The sequence below is a fragment of the Puntigrus tetrazona genome, chromosome 2 (assembly GCF_018831695.1).
Source record: "Puntigrus tetrazona isolate hp1 chromosome 2, ASM1883169v1, whole genome shotgun sequence".
NCBI lineage: Eukaryota > Metazoa > Chordata > Actinopteri > Cypriniformes > Cyprinidae > Puntigrus > Puntigrus tetrazona.
The window spans coordinates 24,413,563-24,438,857 of record NC_056700.1 but is presented as its reverse complement, the minus strand read 5'-3'; the positions used below and the strand labels follow the sequence as shown (position 1 = coordinate 24,438,857).

At 35.2% G+C, this 25,295-nt stretch overlaps 1 long non-coding RNA gene and 1 pseudogene across 1 annotated transcript; both read right to left on the bottom strand.

The window, feature by feature from the left end:
- LOC122326913 overlaps nucleotides 1-25,295 on the bottom strand; it is a 160,401-nt pseudogene that overhangs the window by 34,904 nt on the left and 100,202 nt on the right.
- Nucleotides 3,203-10,872, bottom strand: LOC122326923. The gene is made up of 3 exons (XR_006247535.1): nucleotides 10,839-10,872; nucleotides 10,624-10,686; nucleotides 3,203-4,129 (listed from the first exon to the last, which is right to left on the bottom strand). It is a non-coding gene; the product is annotated as an uncharacterized LOC122326923 (long non-coding RNA).

Genomic DNA, 25,295 nt, shown 5'->3' with positions numbered 1-25,295 from the left:
GCTTTACACGCTCTACATGTTTGCTGAGGGTAAACACAGGGGAGACAGTATATTCTGCAGGCATTGAGAAACACTCACCGTGTAATTGGCACACAGCGGGTTGAAAGCGTTTGTCCCGCACACAAACAGCCCTCCATCGTGGCTCAGCAACACCTTAATATAATTACGACACTCCTCCTGAAGGAAACAGAGAAATACAAACATTACTCCTGTTTTTGATTATTATATATTCATTCTTCTTGTCAAGTTTGAAGTTTGGGCGCTCTCGGAAATAAAAAAAGGTACAAAAAGCTGTCACTGGGGCGGTACCTTTTCAAAAGGTACTCTTTTGTACCTATTAGGTTAAAATATGTACACTTTAAGTACTAAGATTTACCTTTTTGTACCTTTATGTCTGAGAGTGAGGTTACATATATGTATACATATATACATATATATATATATATATATATATATATATATATATATATATATATATATATATATATATATATATGTGTATATATGTATATATATATATATATATATATATATATATATATATATATATATATATATATATATATATGTATATTAAATACATTTAACATTGCTTGTCAATCTCATTTGCCTTGTTTGTATTTTGTTAATATTGTATCAGGGTTCAAAGGTCTGAAAGCACATTGACAATCTGGAACTCAAATCATAATTTAAGCTTAAAATAAACAAAATGTTTTAGGATTAAAACTGAGAGAGAGAAAAAGAGGGTGGGAGTTTGTATAATTCTGTTATCTCAAAATGAATAAACACTAGTAGAAACGACTATTCTTATTAATTATTGCGTGGAATCAGCGTTGATGATATCAGACTCTCTGTATTTATTTTGCCGGGCCGATCCTCTGAATCACAATGACTTGGCAGCATTTGACTTTCATGTCATTTAACAAAGTCATTTGAATCCTAATTAAAATTTGAGTGAAGGAGGAGAGATGAACAAAAACAGTGTGTGTCTTGTGTGTGTGTGTGTGTGTGTGTTCTGGGTCAGACATGAAAGGGTTGGGTAAGATGCACAAAAGAATAAGGCTGTAAATATTGACACAACTTCACAAGTCATTTTCCCCCAGACATCATTATTTTGAGAACTGTGTTTGTTTTGGAAGACAGACAGCAGATAAGTAGGTCCCAGCTTGCAGCTCCGCCACAGAGCCCACACTGCAAAAACATACATTTTCTTCAGGTTTTTACATTGTATTTGTACTAGATTTGCAAAATGTTGCTACACGCCTTTGTGTAGCACTGAAACAGGAAGTAGCTAGACTTGAATGCATCACGACATGGGTCCAGCTATAAAAGCAGCCCTGAAAGCTACTGGATAGCCGACTGTGAACACTCATGCACCAAGAATGCCTCTGTTCCCTGACGGACATCAATAAAACGTTTTGAAGTGGTTTTGTGTATTTTGCCGAAACCTCTGCATGTGGGCCCCACCACGCAGCTCCACCGTGGGGCCCATTCAACGCTGTGCCCATTGAGTTTGACTGGGCCTCCTTGTGGAGCTGAAACCCGAGGGGGCCGACACTGAGGTCAGGCTCTTTGAGGTGATTAGCAGGACTGCCGAGGGTCTATGTGTTGTTACAGATGCAGGTCCACCGTTCGTGTGTGAGCGTGTTTGCACAAGAGATGTCGTTACAAATGCATTCAAGCTGCTCACCGCGTTAAACACACACTCCCTAGCGACAGATCAACTTACGGCGTGTGTTTGAATAGCAAGAGGGACAGGGATCTTTTCATTTTTGATAAGATGAGGTGTGTGCGCGCGAGTGAAAGCATATAAAATGACGCAACCTTTCACATCTTATTATCGTGAGTATTTCCACCTGGATGCTGTGGAAGATATCACCACATAACATAACCACATCGCCGCTGCCAGCTTCTTCCCTCTGTGTGTTTTTCTGGGTGATCATCAGGATACAATGCAAACAACGGCAGCAAAATTAAGCAACAGCTTACCCATAATTACCCACCAATTAGAAGACAATACGGCTGATCTTCACCCTAACCTGAACCCAGCCAGAAAAGTGTTTGAGAAACATTAAAGAGCACTCGCAATAAATTTAGCTTATGTCGTGTGACATTTTCAAGTGCAACTGAATATTTAGCTCTGAATAATGCACTGTCTGGCAGGATGTCATGATTTTATTGTCTTGATTGGATTGTAATGTATGGCAATGATATCACTGGTGCTTGCTAAACTACTGCTACTGCTGTTTTACAGAAAGCATCTAGAAACTACTGCAGATTTACTACTACTTTTCCAGCTATTATGAATGCAACTGAATGAATGCAGTCATGTGATCATTCCCAGATGGACAGGGCCTTTTTTTAGCTCGGTCGAAAGATAAAATTGTACTCTGTGAGGTGTTGAAAAATAATACAATCTTAAATATTCATCATAAATGGTCATTTTTCTAAATGTTTAATATCTGCAACTGATGCTGTTAAACATATTATTTCTAGATTATACATCAAGGTTTCTTTCATTTATTGATGTTTACACTGCAAGGTTTCAGGCTATTTGTTTTCTTCGAAAAAATGGAAAGTAAATTGAGAATTGTTAGCGAAACATTATCGGCAATAATATATTATTTCAATCTGCAGTCTTCGTAATTGAGGGAAAAACCGACACCTGTATTTGAAATAATTGAATAACATATAATATAGTTTTGTGTGAAATGGATGAGGAAATTATAGTGCACTGAATACCTCTGCAGCTGTTGACAGAGCCATTAAATAACACTGGGAGCATTAAAGTTTGCCATAGACTACTGAAATAAACAGACACACATCATTTTGACTGTTGAATGAATGGAGCAGGAATTATTTCATTCTAACTAATACTGTAATTGCTTTACTGTAAAATGCAACTGTAACAGAAAAGCCTACTGTTTTTGCCCAGAACCAATTCGTTTTTGCAGATATACATGAGAATAACGACTATATTACTGCTTGACTAAAAATTTCAAAATGTTAGAATTAAGAAAATTAATATATATTATATATATATATATATATATATATATATATATATATATATATATATATATATATATATATATATATAAGAAGAAAGAAGATTATATATATATATTTATATTTATTTTTTTATTTTTTATTTTTTTAATGAAAGACACATCTACTCAGGCAATAATGAAAACATACAAGACACGCTGCTGTGATATTTATTACCAACACCAGTATAAGAGGACAGATCATGCTAAGCCTGAACTAAGAAAAACAAACCTTGAACGTTTTAGTAATTTAATAAAAACACAGATGTCTGCAGTGTTGTCTTTGAGGGAAGCAGCTGTGCGAAGAAGAACATCTTATCAGAATTTTTTTTTACTTTTTCCTTTTTCTGGACAAACCTCGCAGCAAATAAAACCAGCCAGCTGTCTGTTGACGTCCATGTTTGTTTTGGTACGTAGTTAAATTATCATGAGATTTATTTTGTTGCCTAGTCGTGACTTGCACTGGTCATTAAAATAACACAATTTTTCAACTCCCCCAGAGTTAATAAGTTGAGTTCTACAGTTTTCGAACGATACTACACAGGGCCTGATAAAGCCGCGGGGCTATTTTAGGCACTGCAGAATATCGTTACATAAGAGTTAAAATAGGAAAAACATTGAAAATCTTTGGTCATTTGTTTGAGCGTGATTGGATGATCTACGCTAAGCTGCAGCTAAAAGTGCTATCGCCAGACCTGGAGATCGGCTGAATGGATTTGAAAATGGTAAAACCCGACTGTTTAACTCCAGATGAGTTGAAAAATGAGCCTATTTTCAAAAATATTGGAGTGTAGTGGACTGACTTAGCCGTTAGTCATCTCTCAAAGACTAGATTCTGTGGTCAGCGATGGAAAAACGTGTACTTTAAGTGTGTCGAGTTCAGTTTTTAAAAATGGTCTCCAGCTCTAGTCAAGCTCTAGCCAGGGTTGCCAGGTTTGCCTAAAAACAAAAACAGCCTGACTGCTAATAAAAGCTATCCCAATCTGAAACAAAACTAGCTGTAAATTTGCTGTAAAAAACACATTGCAGGAAAGGAGGGGGTTGATACTGCATCTTCGGCATACACAGTGGTTTGCTTCATCCTGTGTAAAAAAAAAAAAAAAAATTCCCAATTTAGCTGGAAAACTGTGGACTTGGCAACATTGATCCTAGCAAAGCCCTGTAGTAACCTATAAGAAAATTCCAAGGAAGCATCCAGAACATCATAACACCTTAAAACAAAGCCCAAGAAACCATCCAGACCATTCAATGTTTGCAACACTCATTATCTAACCGGTTAATATTAATACATTTCCCCGCCCACAAGACTTCGATTACATCATCAGGACAGAAAATCTGTTTTAGCTCAGAATATTGATTTTTTTGATGGACATTTTTCATTGGTATAATAAGCCCTAATGAATACTAAACTGAGGCTAAAGACATAAAATAAGCAAATTTTTGGCATCACGCTGCCTTGAAGCCCGTCTGTTCCCATACGGACTCGCAGGCGCATCATAAACATCCTGAACGCGAGCAGAGCGGCCCCGCTGTGTGAGTGTGCTGTAAACTCTCCGCAGGGGTGGGGAGATCTTACGTTCCGCTTCATAAACTGTAAAATTGAATTCATCAGAGATGCAGTTTTGCGAGCGGGTCGATCCGTACGCCCGTCAGAGGTGTAAAAAGCAGGTTTCGCTCTGGGGAAGAGCACATGTGCTTCAGGTCTCTGTGAAACACCATCAAGAAAGTGTCAAGATTTATCCTTCAGATTAGAGCGTGTGACAAGGCAGTATACGATCCCATACCCCGGCAGACTCCTTTCTGCTCTGATCAAAGTCTGACTTCTCCTCCCTTACTCCCTCGCTCCCCTGTCTTTCTTCTCACCTTCCTCACTATCCACCACTCCTTGTTCTCTCTCTCCCTCTCCCTTTCCTCCCACTCTTTGCTTTTCACTTCTTTCTGCATCAAAATCACTGGCTGTCAGATCACGTCACATTTAGCGCTTAACCATATAAAGATTCGTACAAAAGATTCGTCTAAAGGATCAAAACGTTGTTGGAATCCTGCCTTCGGTTGTCTGATTGATAGTTGAGATGATTTAGCAAAAAAAAAAAAAAAAAAAAAAAACCTTTTGGTATAACTGTAAAATCATCTACCTTCAGTTTTTAGTTTTGTAGCTTTTTATAGCTTTATTAATGTGCATAAACAGATATTTATATGTATTTTTGACGTTATATTTTCTGTTATACTGACATAAAGCTATAAGAATTTTATCTTTTATCTATTGTATAATTTTGGTTTGTTTGGGTCTCTGAGTGTTTTGCCCTCGATTATCACCCATATGGAAAGTGATAAAATTCATGTATATAATATATATGTGTGTATACACACACACACACACACACACACACACATATTATATATTTTTACACCCATACATATTTATTATAACGTAATGCCTCCATACGGTAAAATGTCAACAATACATAATAATTATATTATATTATATATGATTTATTTGTTATCTTATTTCTTAAGCCTATATTTTATATCATGTATGCATGTACATGTCATTAATATATCTAAAAATGTATTATATATACATATTACACATAGATTGGCTTGAAATTGTGATGCATTAAAACCCAATTTGTAATATGTTTCATACATGTTTTATTATATATTTACTTTATATGACACTATATTTCATATGTGGATATTTAATTTATGCATAGCGAATTACCTATTCTAACTATATCAATACAACTATGTTTAACCCATACATCAAATTTAACCATACATTAAATATAATATTCAACAACAACAACAACAAATGCACATATTAATAAACTTTTCCATTACAAGAAAAAGTTTGGTTACAGACATAGTCTGTTAGATAGAGATAAGATAAATAAAGGAACCTACACATACATGTGTAAATGTGAACAGAGCAAATGAGCAAGAGAGAGAAAAAATAGTTAACACACAAGCTGAAATTTAGATCAAATTTCAATGCATGGTAAAAAAAATAAGAAATCATCATGCTTTTTCCTGCAGCTTTATAGCTCCTAACAATTATCTGTGCCTATTTGATTTCTTGTAAGACATTTTAGACAAAACATCCGAGACAAACCTGCTCGAGTGCCTTGAGCTATAAAACAGCAATATCAGAGCAATAAAATTTTCTTCAGGGCCGAGCAAAAAGATATTCGGTGAATCTCTCATGAAGGGACCCCTTTGCTCATTTTCATTCAGAACGACTCCACAAATGAAGTCCTCTTCCTGCAGTGCCCTTCAAGCCAATAAAAATGACAATTGGAACTCATGGAAAGAGAGAACAGATACTCGAGAGGATGTGAGTGTATCTATTACATCTCACACACACTTTTCTATACTTGCTATAGGAGCATCACCGGCAGCAGATGCGATCTGTGTGTTATTGCTGTAGAAATCTGTTTATCTTGCACTTCATAAAAGCCAATCAAAGCTGCGCAAGTGACAGTCAAACGCAGTAATTCAACTCCTGCATCTTCATATGAATTATGAATGATCCAATTATCCACCTCTAAAGATGTTATTGTGATTTAATGCACTACCGGCCAACGCTTTTAGGCTTAAAACTGTTTTGAACTGGTCACTTTTATACCAGGCGCAGTGAAGTTACTTCTCAGTTTTGAGTTGTTTAATTGTGCATACAGAAAGCAAAAAGAAATGCATTTTATTACACTATTACTACTTTTTTTTATTGTAATTGTGGTTGAAGTTTTAGTAATTTTGTGATATTTTATTTCTATTTAGATTTAATACATCTATATATTACTAATTTTAGTAGTTTAACTTTAACTTTTTATTTTTAAATGGTTAAGCAACAATTTTCCCATTATGTTTCAGAAAAGAAAGCATTTTAATCCGTTGCGATTTTACAATTTTACATTCTTTTATTTAGATTGACTTATTCCAGTACTTTCAGTACAATAATACATTTTAATTAAATTTATTTTGGGTGTCTGTTTTACGTTTTAACTCATCAGCTTCAACACATTATATTTCATTTAATTGCCATTTCTGATTAATTATAATTAAGTATAAGTGTTTTTCTTCTAACATTTCGGTTTCATTTGAATTCGTATTTACTTATTGTTATTTACTTTCTTTTAAATATTTCCGTTTAGATTTAATGCATTTGTTTCAGTTGTCATTTTCAATGAATTGCCAAGGCAACATTTCTCATTTTTTATTTTAAGCATATTCTCATTGTTAAATATGTATAAATTTAGTTTTTAAGTAATTTATTTTTATATATATTTTTTATATATATTTTATATTTTTTATATAATTTTTTTTTCAGTATTTTAGTTACCTACAAAAATAGCTTTTAATTGTCTTAGGTTTAACAACAATTCTCTTCGCATGAACGCCATGCTATTTTACAGATGCTCATGTAGCAGGAGTGTGTGTGCGTGTGTGAGGATATTGAATTTCCTCCTCATTATGAAATCATGTCAGCTTAAATCAAGCAGCAAGAACACAATTACATGGGAGCACATGCTACATCAGATCAAACACATTTCATCTGACAGCACTTTCTAAAGTCCATCTAATCTCATTCCAGAACCCAGCCTTCGGTTTTAGGTCTGCTATCAGTGGTGTGTGGAGGTGTGGGGTCAGATCTCTGACAGAAGGACAGATAATTGGTCGTGTGTCTCAGTCAGACTTATTTCCAGTGCACCAGTATTCCGTCCATCTCACACAATTAGAGGCGAATGCTGTGAAAAATAGTTTATAGTTTAAGGTAATTAGTGATCGTGAACAAAACAACGCGGAAAGAGCAAGAAGAGAGCGAGAAGCAGAGAGCAGGAGAGCCTGTTGCAAAAAGTTGCGGAGGCAGAGATTCACAGGTGCGTGTTTGATGTCTCAGATTTCTCCGAACATGTGGGTGGGTGGCAGACAGGTCTAATTTGTAAGCTCCTTCTTGCCAAACAATAATGCTTGTCCAGGTTTGACACTCAGTCCCTTGAAGTTCTCTCCCCTGCAGCCATGCACATTTATTAAAACGGCCGGTTTTGCAAAGCGCGGGGAAAGCGCGACTCTTACATGATGAAGGTGGGCAGAAGGCAGAAGGTAATTAGCCTCTGAACTGAAGAATAAGAACAGATTTATCACAAAAACATCAAAGAGAGATACAACGGAGTCTGAGGTTCAGATGTGAGAACCGAATGCGGCTCACAAAACAAGCCTTCTAGCAAACTTTCAAATCTTTTTAAGGTAAAGAGAATACCGAACAAAGAGTTCAGGAGAATTATTTTGGGGAGATGTGAAAAAATACACATTTTTAAAATCCACTAGTTGGGTTGCAGGATACGTGGGACTCAGGCGTGCTTTCAAAAGTTGAAGTATTTTTCTGTTCATGCCGACGTGTGGCGGGACACTCGAGCCGTGCATAAGCGGGCATAAAGTCCAAAGATGGTAGACTGCAGCAGTCGTGACTTAAAGACCGACTGAAAGAAGAACAAACACTTTTCCACCCAGGCTCATTCGAATACATTTCTGCAGCGCAGTTATTCTCTACCTTACAGTTTCCACATTAAAGCGGCCAGTGAGTGAGGCTGAAATGTGAATTCAATATGTGACCCTATTTGTTACATATTGATGTGTTTGGATTATGTTGCATCAGGTACTGAAAGTTAATCCTCTTCACCAAACTTAAACCTGCCCGATAGTGATGACAAATGCAAAAGTGATGTAATAAACCATTTGTTGATGCAGCCATGCTATTTTAACCTCTAATGCGAATATGAGCTGAATCCTCCATCTCCTTTTACTCAGGTTTTACGCCTCTGGTGTTTATTAGAACTGTTAAAGCAATTCATATGTATAAGTACGTTTTTGGACTTCTGCAGAAATATTTCCACATATTTCCAATGAACCTAAGTTAAAACTTTTTATGCTAAACGCATAACGTCATTATGCAATTTCAAATATAATATGTAATAACACAATAATTAAAAACATCACTAATAACCTAAGGGGAATTTTTTTCAGATAAAAACAGCAATTGTCATTTAAAACGTGATTAAAAACAACTCCAGGTTTGCAGGTCTCCAGGGCAGCAAGATTTTGACCAATTTTATGATTTTTGTGTACAGCGTTACCGGGAGAAACCTCTGTTTTAACGCTCCAAAAAGCAGCACCTACTGACAATGAATGAAGTCGCACTTTCATTCAGAACAACACATAAACATCGAAAAGTGGGCAGGCAATATATCCGATGTTTCATGTTAACATCAACACTTTTAAAAACTACTTGTTTCAAAGATTCAGAGTCAGAGACGATAGCTTTATAAACGGTGCACTTTTAGATTTAAAACTTTGCAGGATGTTTTCATTCGCTTTGAGCTTTGTTACAAACTGCATGAAAGATATTTTCAAAAATCCATAACAGGGGCACTTATCGTTACAATTACAGGAACGAAGTTTGAGTTTTATTTCACTGAATCATGCCACACTAAATGACTGGTCAGTTAGCTCATCGGGATCCACTGTTTAATAACAATCTCTTATAATAAAGGCCATGTTTCGTTAACGCCCTTTTAAAATCATCTTATCATCATGTAACGCTAGAGTATGACCTGTTTTACCCAACCAGCGGGTAGATGGCTCATTATTGAGCAGAACATAAGTAAACTGCTGCAGGAGCTGTCAGGTCCAAATGTGCTGAAGAGAAGCCAAAACTGTTTCCAATGGATAGGCCAGTATCAGATACATGCTATAGCAAAAAAAAAAGCTTTCTGTGAAATATATCACTACAGTAATTGCATTAAGAAAAATTAGAGCCTCATTAACTTTGCCTAGGAAGAAATGAAATGCAAAACGAATTTTCATATTGATATAAAAGCACACATAGAACCAGGCGCTAAAGAAGAGAGCAAAAAAAACTCATTTCAGAGCTGTGGCTATTTTTGGATGATATTTCTGGATTTACGTAAGGATGTGTGGAAGTAGCAAAAATACATGTTCAACTTGTTCAAATGAAGTTGGCACTGCATTCCATGAATATCGCTGGCTCTATTGTTCTCTATTCTAAGACACTTTAAATAAAAGTGTCTGCTAGACGCGTAAATGCAACTGTAAGAGTTTGCGGTTTATGCATCATGCGTATGCACAAGACACCGATGTAGCTGTAGGAAAGGTAGCGTACTTGATAAAGCAACACGACTCATAAAAAGGTAACAAATCTCAGCAGAAGTTAAAAACACAAGCAAATAACGGGAAAACCCACATCCCTCTGTAACATCCAAGACTAAGCAAGGCGGTAAGTAACGTCCATAATAACGCTAAAAGCATCCTCTGAGAGGCCAGAGTGACGTTTCCTTGTCAAACTGCAGAAATAAGCCAAATCCTTATATTGTACCTTTACTCTCCGGGAGAATTTATTTGTATGAGAGCGTATCCAGCTCTGCCACAGGGTTTGAAACATCGAGCTCCCGGCAACAGTAAATCACTCAAAGTGCTGCGAATGAAATTCCTTGCTAAGACGGTGCTAAAAGGGCCGTGAAACGCGAAAAAAACGTTGTGTTATTTGGCACTGAACGCTCACCTCGTGTTTGCCCTTCATTCTACAGATGCGGATGTCATTCTTATTGGATTCCCACGTCCTTTTCTGTGAAACAACAGGGGTAAATTTCATTCAAGAGTAAAATCATTACCTACACTCAAGGTAAAATGAAAAAGGTGTTCATACATGCAATTGTGTGTGTGTGTGTTTGTGTGTGTGTGTGTGTGATGGAGAGAGAGAGAGGTACAAGGGCTCACCTTGCTGTAGAACATTTCATCTCCAGATACATGGTCAGTTCCACTTTCGATAAAGGTCATCTCTGCAGCAACACAAACACACGCACCGCATACCAAGACCAGCATTAGAAGTAACAATGAAAATGAGACTTCATTTAACATTAAAATCATTACAGAAACACGCAAGCATAAAAACAACCATTTTAATCGTAAAAAAAAACATCCTTGAAACAAACTAATTTACTAAAAATACATTTACTTTAGAAACAAGTTAATGAGATGTTTTCAGTAAACATATTCAATTAAATATATTCGGTTCATTACGTTGTTTTGTGCATAAATCTAGCAAACATAAATTTGATTCACGCTTAAAAAATAAAACTAATAAAAGTAAAATGTAAAAAAATAAAACTGTCAAATAAAATTAACTGAAGACATCTTCAAGCAATGGAATATTTCTCTAAGCAAATTTACCAAAGCAACTGCCATGTACTAGTTGTAATTATTATTATTATTATTATTATTATTATTATTATTATTATTATTATTATTTAACTAAAATACACAATGTTGTTTCAATTAGTTTTTCTTAATAAAACTTAAATAAAATAAAAAGTAAACATTGGATAAAAAACTTAAACTAAGTACCAAAATTAGGAAAACTTTAATAAATGTAATTAAAAAGCTAAACATATATAAAATTACATAACAATAACAAAAAGCACATAACAAATAAAAGTAAATATATATATATATATATATATATATATATATATATATATATATATATATATATATATATATATATATATATATATATATATATATATATATATATATATATAGATGTGTGTGTGTGTGTGTGTGTGTGTAAAAGTATAATATATATATATATATATATATATATATATATATATATATATATATATATATATATATATATATGTATGTATATTATCGTGTAAAAGTAACTCAAATCAATATACATTTTCATGATGTTACATGCCCTAATACTTACTACTTACTACTGTGCATACTTATAATATTTTCCCACTGGCAGTGAAGTACACAGTGTAGCACAGAGAATATTAGAAGTATGCAAATCAAATTAGAGCCTAAATCATGTGACTAACTGAGACAGGACAGAAAGTGTGTGAAGATATATTTCAGCACATAATGCACTAAAGCACTAAAAGGGTTTTGATAAAACATATCCATCAAGCTGTCTATGAGAACAGTCTAAATGTGAATTCTCAGCTCTGGAGATGTCAGCCTCAGAGTTTTGTGGTGACAGTAACCAGTTTATAAGAGTTTCAACTTTCCGAATGCGTACGAGAATTTCTAAGAGCGCTCGGAAACTCAAGATAGACTATATCTGTCCTCTAGCTTCAGAAAGCAAGCGTTTAAGCGGCTGGTTAAAGGTCAGCGAACGGGGTTTAACTTTCCACCACCGCCTAACCAGAACCACATGTCAAGTCCCTCAGGAGCCCAAACCTTTTGAAGGTCTGTGACAGATTCCAAAGATGTAACTAAATGTACCACCAGTCAATCTGGACACAGATTTCCCGTCAAAGCCCCCACACACACACACACACACACACACACTCTCTGGCTGCGAGGATAGAACATGCTGTTATACGGACTGATGCTGTTGAGCTGTAAGAACGGGGCTGTTCATGTCAGAGCTTTGAAACCTAATGACATTTTCTCATTGTGTAACCTGTCATTTCCGTTTAAGACCAATTAGGTACCGAGATGGTGTAGCGAAACAGAAAGGTTTTAATAACAGAGAGATTATATTCATGTTATATTAATTCGGAATGTAAAACCAAGCGGTGGTTGCTGTAAAACCTAACAGTGGTGTTACCGTGTCAATAGAGTGGGTGGAATTAAAGCTCAAATTAACATCTTGATGACTTAAAATGTTGTCAGTTACCACCATGGTTATTAGAGATAATTTTAGTAAAAGCATTTTAGTTTAACTGACGTGAAGCTGAAATATATCATCTAAAAATCCCCAAAATTTGAAATGCTGTCATGGCAAGTTGAAGCAGTAAAATTAGTAACTGGAAACGAAAAGAAAGAAAAAACTCTGAACTTAAACTAAAATGGCACATAAAAATAAATGAAACCTAATCAAAAAACAAGAATAAATGAATTAATACAATAATAATGATATAAAAATACTAATAAAATTACAAAAATTACATATCAAAATGACAAAAAATGTCATTTAAAATTAAAATAAAAATGAAAACATAACAAAGAACATGCAGAATTTTAAAATAAAATATTGTTTTAATATATTATTTATTTATATATATATATCAAAATAAAATGCAAAAATATTATTTCCTTATCAAAAATATAATAGTGTATATATAATACCCAAAATAGCAATGATTACTACAGAAAATCCTTTTAATTTCTTCCTTAGTACAGTACACTTTTTAAAAATAGGTTCCACGGAAGAACCATTTTGGTTCCACAAAGATCCATTCAGTCAAACGTCAAAAAGAACCATCTCTTTCTTCCCTTTTTTAAATAATTGTTTGTCACAAAGAAGCTTTCGTGAAACAGAAAGGTTCTTCAGATATTAAAGTTTCTTCCATGGCATCACAAAGAACCTTATATTCAAGAGTGTGTGTGCAGCGATGTGCAAAATCAACGCAACAGTCTTTGTTTTGCTTGCTCTTACAAGATGTGCAGTAAAATAAACATTTATTGCTTTTTGTAATTTAAAGCTGTATATTGTTGAATCGCTGGCATTACCTGGCTCCGATGTAGAGTGTGCGGTTGACTTTGAGGCGGTCTGAATATACAGCGGCTCTGACGGGTGTAAAGCGATCACGCTCGGCCCACAAACACCGGATAGCGCCTCACCACTGACAAATAAAGAAACAGAAACAATTCGAAAAAGTGAAAAAAATGACTGGCTGAGATGGAAGACAGAGACATCAGAGAGCACCTGGACAAAAGAGCCGAGAAATATGAAATGCGGATGGATGAAACAGACACTAAAGCGGAGGCAGGAACGTGTCCATCACTTTCCCGGAAGAGTTAGAGACAGGGGACCTCTGAGACACAAAGAAAGGACGAAGACATACATCACTGTGTCTTCGCCAAAAAAACAAGCTGTCTTAAAGTGAAAGTGCACGCCAAAAATAATAAATCTGTCATTTACACACCCTTATGATGTTGCAAACCTGTATGACTTCATTTCTTTTAAAATATCCCGCCTGCTCTTTTCAAAGCAACTACGACAAATAAAGATTCAGGCTTCACGTGGACACAAAGCATCACAAGCTTGGTATATTCAACTTGTGTGCTGTATTTTCCACACTTAATTCATATGACAGATTTTTGTGTGTAACAGGAATACGCATCATCATGGATAATACATTAAAGTGAACAGTTAACCACTTAGACTGAATCACTGAATCAGGAACTCAAGAATCAAATCAGTTCAATTCACGCATGAATCTTTCAGTCTGTTTTCAAACCGATTCACTGAAAAGCGTGAATGATTCAACGAAAAAATGATTTGTTCACATTATAAATGCATCAAGTGTCGACCACTACATAAATAAATGTCACATAATAATATGATATATGCACTTTTATGGTGCTTTTTGTCAAAAAGCCCTGGTGCTCATTTACACTCGAGATTTTTTATTTGAACAAACGAATGAAGAAACTCAACATAGTCATTGAATAAATAAATAAAATTTAAACATGTTTACTTAAAAAGAAAAGTAAATTAAAATATGTCAGAATCAAATTATATCAGACAGGTTGCTTTGGCAGGTCAATAAAAGTTGAAACTGAATTTTCAAAAGTTAAATTATTAATAAGTTAAAGTACTAAAATAAATAAAACTTAAAATGAAAATAAATTTAATGTAATATATTTAATTTAATAAAGCAATATAAAAATACAAAAGCATAGCAATTGAAATAAAAATAATTTAAAAAGTTCAATAAATATTATATTTTATTACACAATAGTGTGACATAGCAATGCACACAGTGTGTGCTAATCCTATTATAAAACCTGCCCTCACAATCAGACCACTGGCCCAATGTCCTGTCACATAATTAATAAATTCATGAGCAAAGCTGATAACTTTTTATATTGTGTCCTCTTGTATAAAGCGCTGTGAAAAGAGTCCCTAGCAGTTCAGAGAGCGCTCACACATTTCAGATAAGAAAAATTGCTTTCCAAATGCTGTGGGAAGAAGTTAAACACAATTAGAAAACAGATTACTACTGAAAAAAACCCAACAGGAATGTGTCCTCCAGCCGCAGAGATAGATCTGTGCTCCGAGTCTGAGAAGCCTGAGGACAACCACATATATTTATTGTGAATGCTAATGATACTTCTTACAGTTTCTGCTACTAATTAATTCCACTGTAATAAGGGGAGAGAAGGATAGAATACTGTTGTTTGCTGGCTTGTTCTTCACTCTAGTTGTTTTGGACATTTCACGAGGGTTTAAAATGTTTTTGTGCTTTGGAAAGAGCAATTAAGTGTGGAAAACCCAAAAAGGTCACGTTATTTCACTTTGATTCACACACACACACACACACACACACACACACACACACACACACACACAAGCGCCGCCATGTTTGTTTTGCTCTTCTGTTGTTTTTACACTGAGATAATGACATTTTCTTTCCTCTACCTCTTGCTATAAACCTTTCTGCTGTTTTACTTGCTCATTAAGACATTATTTAGTATGTTTACTAAGCCATTTTCTGAAAGCTTAACGCCGGCAGGACCTCACAGCGTGAGGTGATTTCAGGTTTTACCATCCCTTCCGGGACAAAACCTGACCCACATAAAACACCAATCTACATTGTGCCGCATGACTCCTTTAACCTCCTAGTCTCTACTGAATCATTGGAGACGGATGAGTAGTTTGTTCATCAATATCACTGATTCTGCTTTGTGGCATCTGTAGGAATACGCTCCCCTCATATACACACACACACACACACACATACACAGTTTTTGTGTCTCAGTTCCAGCGCCATTATGTTAAAAGGCTTTTAAAATGATCACAGCTTATATACATGAGATTTCATCCATTTATGAGTGCTAATGTGTAAAAACTATTTACAAACAGTGCGACGTGTCCACATCTGTATGTCAACCATATGCACATTTAAAAGAACACTTTACAACAGCTGTAGCGCAATATAAAGCTTAACAAGCTTTAAATATGCAACTACAAGAAAGCAGGGTATTATAGCGACTTTTACAACATTTAAAGGGACGTGTACCCCTAAAAAAAAAAAATCTGATATATGAGCAAAAATACTATGAAGTCAAGTGGAATCAAAACTGTTTGGTTACCAGAATTCTTTAAAAATATCTTCAATGTGTTCAACAGAAGAAAGAAAGGAAGTCATATACATGAGGGTAAGTGTACATTATTATAGACATTAGCATTTTGGTGGACTATCTATTTAGGGTTGAGGTGAACTAATAATGTTAAAAAATAAATATTGAAATAAAATATAAAGCTAATTAGGAAATGCACACACACACACACATACACACAGAATTGTCCTGGGCAGAAAATTACATACACTCACAAACACACACATAAAATAACAAGGTAAAGGTATTTATTTTTAACATAAATAGCAGCTGTATCATATATGTCGGCTTCTTTGTAAAATATATGAATAATAATGTTATAAAATATTAAAATTATAATACTATAAATCACCGGTAAAATCATTGTAACTCTAAGTAAAAGAAATATTCTCATATTCTTATGCTCATGTGAATCTTGGCACAGTTAGAAATGTGCCTTTTCTCCAAGCTAATTTACCAGCCAAAAATAGTAACCTGGCTGACTTCTGTGCTGTTATGTCTTCTAAATGTATATGCGTAAAAGATCATAAACGTAGCATTTTATGTCTAACTGAAAAATAAGCTGCTGCTGATGTTGTTTAACTGATACAGTGTAAGTGGTGAGGAGTGTTCTTACCCTCAGCAGGGGCGAGATTAAAGGTGCCAGGTTCCTCTGGAAACGAGCAGGCAGCCAATTGAAGGACAGCAAAGATAAGCCAAAGCAGGGGGTCAGGGTTGCCATGGCAGCGACACCAGATCTATGAAGACAGGAATAGAGAAATGTTGTTAACTTCATTTATAAGAAAAGATTAAACAGAACACACTTTACAGTAGTAATGTAGTGCATCAACGCCTACCATCTGCAGACAACCTCTAATAACGAGCACAAGCAGATAAGCCACTGTCGATGAAACATAAGAGAATGGTTGCAAATCTAATAAATCAGTGCTTTAATAATTCACAGAATTGCAATATCACATGTAAATATTGCATGCAACGTCATTGCTACATATAGCTACAGTAACGGAGCGCCTGCAAACTAACAAAGCAATGTAACAAAACCTTTCAGTTTATTTTTGGAACAACCTTCATGTCAGACACACAACTATATAACGCCTAAAAGTTGCCTAGGATGGCAACACATCACGTTTTGGAGCTAAAATATAACACAAACAGTCTCCTTAATGATACGGGCAAAAACGATTAATGATAATGGAAGAGGCATTAGACGTCTTGGGTGTTAGACATGCCTCGTTCCTTCAATGAAGTGAAACGCACAGGCTACTCCGCATTAGCGCTTGGTAAGAAACAGAGGCTGTTTATTATTAACATTTGACATTTATTCGGCACTTTATGAGAAACAGGCTACTTAGAAAAACCACAATACCTGTCTGTAAGGTAAAACAGACTGGCGCAGGATTTAACGGGCGTTAGGAGACCATCTGGTCCAATAGAGTGGAGTGTAAGTGGGGTACAAAAACTGTTTAACAAAAGCTTTCATCTCCCGACAATCAGTCTTAATTTCCAGACTGAAACTAGATGAGTATCGCGAGGGCTTCTTTTCATAGTATAACCTTCAATTACCGTAAGAGTCCTTTAGACCACACATTGGCACACATACACACACACACATTGGTAATTTATCTTCTACCTTTTCATTGAGTCTGTGGAGGAAGGAGTGAACGGTGGCTTTAGGAGGAGAACCAGAAACGATGCTACCCATCTGCCTTTTCTTTTTCCAAGCACTCTCTTCACTCTGTCCTTTCTTTTTTTCGCCCAGCGTGATCGCTTGCAATTGGGTGGTAATTCATGAGAGTGCTGGGCACAAGACTTCCTCCTGCGGCATATTACTGGATACAAACACACACTAGACAGGAAGGAACTGTATGGTCAACCTTCACGCAACACTTAATCTGGACTTTCAAATTATAGCATGGGGCTAAAATACTAATAATTTTTTAGTAGCTGAATATCAATGAGAATCATGCTTGAGGGTGTAGAAGGATCCCAGCCTGTTTGAAATCAAGAGGGAACGCTAAGAAATCAATGGAATATGTTTCTAGAATATAGCATTACTTACTCAAAATATTTGAGTTTGTACATTTTTATGTTCACCAGGGCAATATTTGAATTTGATTAAAAATACAGTAAAACTTTTAAATGTTATTGTAATTTGAAATAAACAGCTTGATTTGAAAACATTTTTAAAAATGCTATTTATTTCAGTGGAGGCAAAGCTGAGATTTTAGCATTTTTACTCAGCCTTCTGTGTCACAGGATCTATGCAGATATGATCTTAACATGCTATTATGCTAATATTTCATTTTATTTTATTATCATTGTTGAAAAGTTTTTTTTACTATATATATATTCTTTCCCACATTATTATTAATTTTTTTAAAATACAAATATATTGTAATATTGTAAATGCCTTCTCCTTTAAAATGTCAACAATTTAATGCATTTTTTGTTTTTTTTATTCTTTTTTCAATTTTCTTATTTTGTATATTTCTCTTGTATTTCCTCCAATTAGCCTATATCTTGACATTTTTTTCTATATTAAAACTACATTATTAAGTTTGTTTAATTAACTGCATATAGTTGGAATGTTAAAACTATACAATAATATGCAAAAAAATAAAAATTTTTTACAAAAAATACAAATTCTAGCACTCATATAAAAATATTAAATTAATCCCTCAAAAACACAACAATTTTTTAGAACTTATATGACAAAACTAAAATATAATACACATTTGCACTCAATGATGCTTGGGATTTGGAGTTCGTAATTTTGAATAATATTTGGCGCAAAAATATTAAACATTAAACCCATGGACATGCCATCAAAAGCCACAGTTCACTATAAGATACTCACAGAGTAGTGATGTATTTCATCATTAAAACCTAAAAATCTAAGTGCTGTTTCAAAGGATTTGTTTGAGACCTTCTCAATTATCCCTTCTCTGCTTTCAACAGGCCTCTAACAATAAATACATGCATTACCTCTTAAATGAGATGAAATAATGAATAATACTCAAGACATCCTCAGGATGACGGAAACAAAAGAGATGAAAAACTAATTGAAAGAACTTTAGATGCCTGGTGAAAAGTTTTGAAAATTAATAGTGGCCTTTTGAGGGTTTAAATTCATAAGGCAGAAAATGTAATCTCAATGGCATTGGAGAAACTCTGTTAATTCATTAACACACCACATTACCACACACACATTACACCTACAGACACGATGTTTATCCAATCGTGACGCATACAAACAAAGAACACTGTCACCACCACATTACTTGGAAAGAGGTCAGCATCAGATACATTTTTTAATAAACAGTACATTGGCGTTTCAGACAAATATCATAATTACTACTGCTTACATTTGAGGTTAAGTATTCTGACAAATCACCAACTACAGGTAGTCAACTTTAAAGTCCAAAACAAAATGTATTGACTTCTGTGGCCATCTTAGATGTAGATGAGCTTCCCCTGCTTTCCACTCAGTTTGTGATTTGGAGAAATTTACATCACTTGTTGACTACATCGGATACTCTGGAGTGAATGGGTACGCTATCACCCAAAGTAAAAAAATCTGTGTGTTTATACAAACAAACCGGCCATTAAGAGTTCAAACTGTTGCTTCTGGCTAAAAATATTTGTGTGCTCTGGGTCTTATAATAGCTGCTTTCTCCAATTAAAAAGTAATTTTGTCTGAATCAGAATATAAAATATGCATAGATCAAGTTAACAATGTAAAGGAAAAACATTCCATGACTGTTTTGACATATATTAACATATAAAACAGATTTTTGTATGTAAATAGATTTTTAAGGAGTTTAAGAGGACAAACAGAGCATTTAATGTTATTATGAATTCACTAACTTATACTCTAGTTTTTCAGTTTAAAGTTAAAATGTCCTTAGTAATGTGTTTGTTTCTGATTAACACTCATTTTTATAAGATGTTTATTGAAGGACTGATGGATTGTGATCTTTTATCAGCTGTATGGATACTGACGGCACCTATTCACTACGTGACGCAGCAATGTAACGCAAAATTTGGTCCAAATCTGTTTGAAAGTGAAGAAACAAGCTCATCTACTAACTACATCTTGGATGTTCTGAGGTGAAAAAATTGTTGAGCCAATTTAATTTTTTGGATTAACCTGTCTTTTAGGCAACCATCCAGCAATACATAACAGAACACAGCTGCATAGCAAGCACTAGAAAGCAATACCTGCACTGCATGAAGCTTGGGGCCAGGAAACCTAAAATATCAAGCATCAAGTGTTTTTGAGGCGTTTCATACTTCCCTATGTTTGCATTGTGTTTCATTGTATTAGTTAGCTGTATTATGTAGCTATTTCAATTTTTTTGAAAAGTACAATGAAATAGCATTTTCAGTTATCTGCTTTTGTGTGTATGGGAGCATATATATATATATATATATATATATATATATATATATATATATATAGAGAGAGAGAGAGAGAGAGAGAGAGAGAGAGAGAGAGAGTGCTATTTCATGATTAATCGCTTCCCAAAAATTAATGTTAATATATTAATATATATAAATAAATAAACAAACTGCACGAATATTATGTAGAACAAAAATTAATTGTGCCGGACATATGCATACAGTATATTGTTTTTTGGGGTTGTTGTTGTTTTCTTTTTTAATCTTACTCACTTATGAAACTTTTTTTATTTTACTTGTAAACAGCCAGGAAATCCAAGGTTTTGCATGTCATGACCCAAAATCAAGCTTTCAATGGTGTGTGTGTGTGTGTGTTTGTGTGTGTTATAAGGCTGTTTATAAGGGCACTAAAAGGACAAAAGGACTGTAAGCACACAGAACTTCTAAATGCTTCACAAAGAAAATCATTCATTGTCTGGAGTCTTCAAAACTGCTCTCCCTCCCTCTCCTTTATCTCTCTAATCTCCTTTCATCCCCTGTCCCACTCCTCCAACATGAACCCCTGTGCCTGGCTGGAAAGGTCTGAGGTCAGGCTAGGCATCCACCCATGTGGTTTTACACAGCAGAAAAACACGTCTCCAGTAATAGAACGCGTCTGTAATTTGGTTTAAGGGGTCGTGGACTGAGCCACAGACACATTAAGTTTTGTGGATAGCTCTAAATTAAACCTAACAGGCAGCAGATACCAACTCTCAATTGTTTCTTATTAACGGAACACACACACACACCCTCACAAACTCTCTCGCTTCCTTCCACTTTACACACTCCGCCAACAAGGCCTGGAATAATACGGGAACGGTCCAAGTCTTTGTTGGCATATTGACGGCGCCAACAGCCGTTAAAACGAAAGGTATTAAACAGCGGTCAGAGACGCAGCGGATGGAAATCCTCACAGCATGCCTGTCTGCAAAGAAAAATGACGTCCAAGACATTTACAGAAAACAACATGACTGGGTCGTCACTGAGGCCAGGCCTCTACTCTATTGTCCCAAATGCTGAGAAACATCTAACCTAAGTGCTGAGAGATGTAAATGCATATGGTCAAGCCAACCTGAAAATGAACCATGAAACATTATATTGAAACTGCCTTATATATATATATATATATATATAGTATATATATATATATATATATATATATATATATACTATATATGTATAGATCGATATATATATATATACTGTTATGTGGGAGATCGACTTGAAGTGTTGTTTATATAGATAGTATGAGTTTGGGGTCAGAAAACTACTTTTTCATTATTTTTTCAGCAAGGATGTATTAAATCATAAAAACTGTATTTTCTATGTTACAACAGATTTCTGCTTTCCTCACTAAAAGAATAGTTTTAAATTTAATAATGATCCTCAAAACATGACAGCCCAGCAGTTTTCAACATGGATAACAAGAAGCTGCAGTAATAATACAATTATTTCAGAAGCATCATGTGATTCCTTTGAAGACTGGAGTAATGAACCTCCATTTAGTGTTGCCTCTGCCACTAAAATAGAAAATGTTCACTTAAAATTACCAATTTTTCACATTATTACTGTTTTCGCGTATATATTCTGGATCAAAATAAAATGAAAGCTTAAATGACTGTAAAACGTTATGTATAACAATTACTTTTTTCTAAGCAGAGATTTGATTCTTAACTGTATAGATTAAGGCATATTGCTGATTCAAGCATTTAATTAATCTTAATTCAGTTAATCTAGTAGTTAAACCAATTAGATAAGAAATGTGTTTTAAAATTGCATGCATGCAAATATATAAACCGAGTGCCATACTCAATGCCACGCTTTCCTTTAAAGTGTTTACATCAAGTGTCTCGCTATAGGGCACAGAGCTCTAAATCAGTCACTTCTGACGTGATATTTCTGCCTTAGAAAAAATAGCTATCTGTGTAAACATCATCATCATCAGGTAACACTATATTTAATTTCTGGGACAAGTTTGAAAAACGAGGCTATTAGGAGATTCGGCGTAGGCTTCAAGCTACCAATCGTATGGATCAAAAAATGCGGGTTGGTCTAGCTAATGAAATGTCTTGGCCTAAGTAAATGAAGAAAGTAAGAAAGAAAACTTGAGACAAACACTTGAATGTTGTGGAGTTCAGAAACTTGTTGAGAAAAAAACAGCATATGCTTAGGTATGTTTTGTAGCATATGCTGGTCCTAAGCTAACTTCCTCAGAACCAGTTTAGGCCAGCACATGACCAGCTAAAGACCATCTCTAAACCAGCCTCAAACCAACAGCTTCCTCAACTAGCATATCGTATGGTAGGAACTCCTAAGAAGCACATATCATTATAAAGTCTATGCCTTCACAGCGTCTTGTTTTCATTCAATATGACGTCTAAAGGCTAAATCATATGATACACTATAATTTGAGGCAGAAGAGCCTGTGACTATCAGTACACACCACTACATGAATTTTCTATTTTCCATTCATTCCAAATATTCAGACTGTATCTGATTTTGGGAAAGTGAAAGGAGTCATCCAGACTGTCATTCAGGGGAAATTCTAGATAAATAGCCAGTAGTCTATTCCAAACGAACTAAAGTATGGCATTTGGTACCAGAGCTATTAAAACATGTCCAAATAGTTCAGCTACATTGGGGCAATTCCACTCGGGCAGATCACCTTGATTAATCTGATGCATTGGACCACTTTATCTCCAAACTCAACTAAAAGCAAATAAACACCTGTAAAAAAAGCGCTCAGAGACTAAATACATATTTTTATCAGCTACTTCGTTGATAATTACAATGACCTCTCTTCTAGCCGCCTGCGAAAGTACAACTCTCGCATCTTCCAAAGCATCGCCGAAGGTGAGGTCAAAAGTCGGGTGCAACATTTGTCAGACAACAAAACAAACCACGGCACCGGGTACAGCGACACCCGCTGTTCGCAAACAACTCCACGGTGACCCGATTTAAGGCTCAAACACACAACCAGGGAGACCTCCGATATTTCCTATCGGGTTTCTCGAGGCTTGCTTCGGGCCTCCATAAATACACACAGGATGTCAAGTATCTCAGCAGGGCCTGCGCTATCTCCTCGCCGGGTGACCCTTCTTTTGGTCTGTGGTAGGTGAGGGTTTAACGCTGTGGAAACAACCACAGCTCTGTGTTTACTTGAGAAGGACAGGAGAGAGAAGCAGAGGGCTCCTGTTCTTGTTATTTCAGAATGAAGGAATAATGCATGGAGCGAGATGACCTGGTGAGATATTGCAGATAAGCGATAAAAACGACAGACAAGAATACACAAAAGTTGCTGCCTGCTCTGGTACACTGCATTCTCCCTACCAATATATAATGAATCTATATATTTGAAGATGGGTATCATTGCTGATAAGCAGACGCTAGTATGCATGTTTCCAATCCAGCCGGAGTATCGAGCTATTGAGGGCCTCTCTGTGAACCATGAGATGCCTGGGTCATGCATGGATGAAATTTCTGTAGTGAAATTCCTATACCGTGGCAATTTATCACTCTCTTTAATACTTTGATATTGATTTATCACTCCAGGTTCAACCATTAATGTAATTGGTTTAAACCTCACTCGGTACAACTGGTGAATTAAAACTATAATATAATTGCCCCTATAATGCTTTGTGTAATGTAAAACTTTATCTATATTTTACTATCATTGTATGTTTATAGTACATATGCCCCTAGTAATACAATCTTTAGGCGTAATGCCATGTTAAAGTAGCATCCATTCGTTTTATGAGTTAATTTATCATTATATACACACTATTTATTTATTTATTTATTTAAATAATGTTTTATTCTAGCAAGGAGGCATTAAATTGATCAAAAATGAAATTTATAATGTTACAAAAGATTTCTATGTCGAATAAATGCAGAACTATTCATCAAGCATCTGCAACTGTGTTCATTACTGATGATAAGGCATGTTATTTAAACATGAAAATCAGCATATACAGTGGTATGCAAAAAGTTTGGGCACCCCCTGTAAATTTTCATGATTTTCTTTATAAATCAGTTGTCTGGATAAGAAAATTCATTTTAAATATATCAGCATAGAGATGAAAACACAGTGATATTTGAGAAGTTAAATAAACTTGATATGATTTATGGAAAGTGTGCAAGAATTATTTAAACAAAATTAGCCATGTGCATAAATTTAGGCACCCTTGTCATTTTATTGATTTCAATACCTTTAGCACTAATTATTAGAACTCAAAATTGGTTTGGTAACCTCAAGTGACCCCTTTGACCTCCATACACAGGTGAATCCAATCATGAGAAAGTATTTAAAGGAGGCCAATTGTAAGTGTTTCTCCTCTTTGCATCTTCTCTAAAGTGTGGCAACATGGGAGCCTTAAAAACAATCCTCTCAGATGACCTGAAAACAAATGATTGTTGAACATCATGGTTTAGGGGAAGGATACAGTAGAAAAGCTGTCTCAGATTTAAGCTCTCAGTTTCAACTGTGAGGAATTGGAAGACCAGAGGTACAGTTCTAGCAGTAAGTGGCAGACCAAGTGAAAATCTCATGATACAGAGGTGCAGGATGGTGTGGAGAACAGTAACAGTCAAACAACAGACTAGCTCCAAAGATGACCTACAACATCATCTTGCTGTGATGGTGTCAATGTG